Here is a 494-nt window from a genome sequence, read left to right on the forward strand (position 1 = left end):
TGAATAATTTCACAATGGATTTCTTTCGATACGACAATTATCTTTAACAAAATCTCAATACAATTCTGAAGACGGAACAGAAACACAAATTTCAAATCTGTATTCATGAATTTGTTGATTCTCATTCATACCTTTTTCCAGCACTTTCATAATGAACTCCTACTCGACAGGTAGTCCTCTTAACAAGTCTTCTTAGATCCCTTGAATTAGTCAACAGAGATGCTGCAAAATATACAATGAACAACCTGGACTAATGCTAGTGATACCTCACTTTCCGACTCTCTGAACGAATTCCTTGTGTTTCGTTTAATTTTTGCCGATGATATTTTTCGCTCTTGATGGACGAAATTCTCCGAAACAACACGAATTAATCAGAAAGAGTCATTAAAACCGGGGAGGTAACAGGCCCACTTTCTAGGATAATTTAAGGCTGAGATTAGGCCTACACGCCCGATTGATAACCGAGCCTTTAGATTTTTCTGCTCGTAAGTAGG

The sequence above is a fragment of the Penaeus monodon genome, chromosome 34, assembly GCF_015228065.2.
Source record: "Penaeus monodon isolate SGIC_2016 chromosome 34, NSTDA_Pmon_1, whole genome shotgun sequence".
In the NCBI taxonomy this organism is placed as follows: Eukaryota; Metazoa; Arthropoda; class Malacostraca; order Decapoda; family Penaeidae; genus Penaeus; species Penaeus monodon.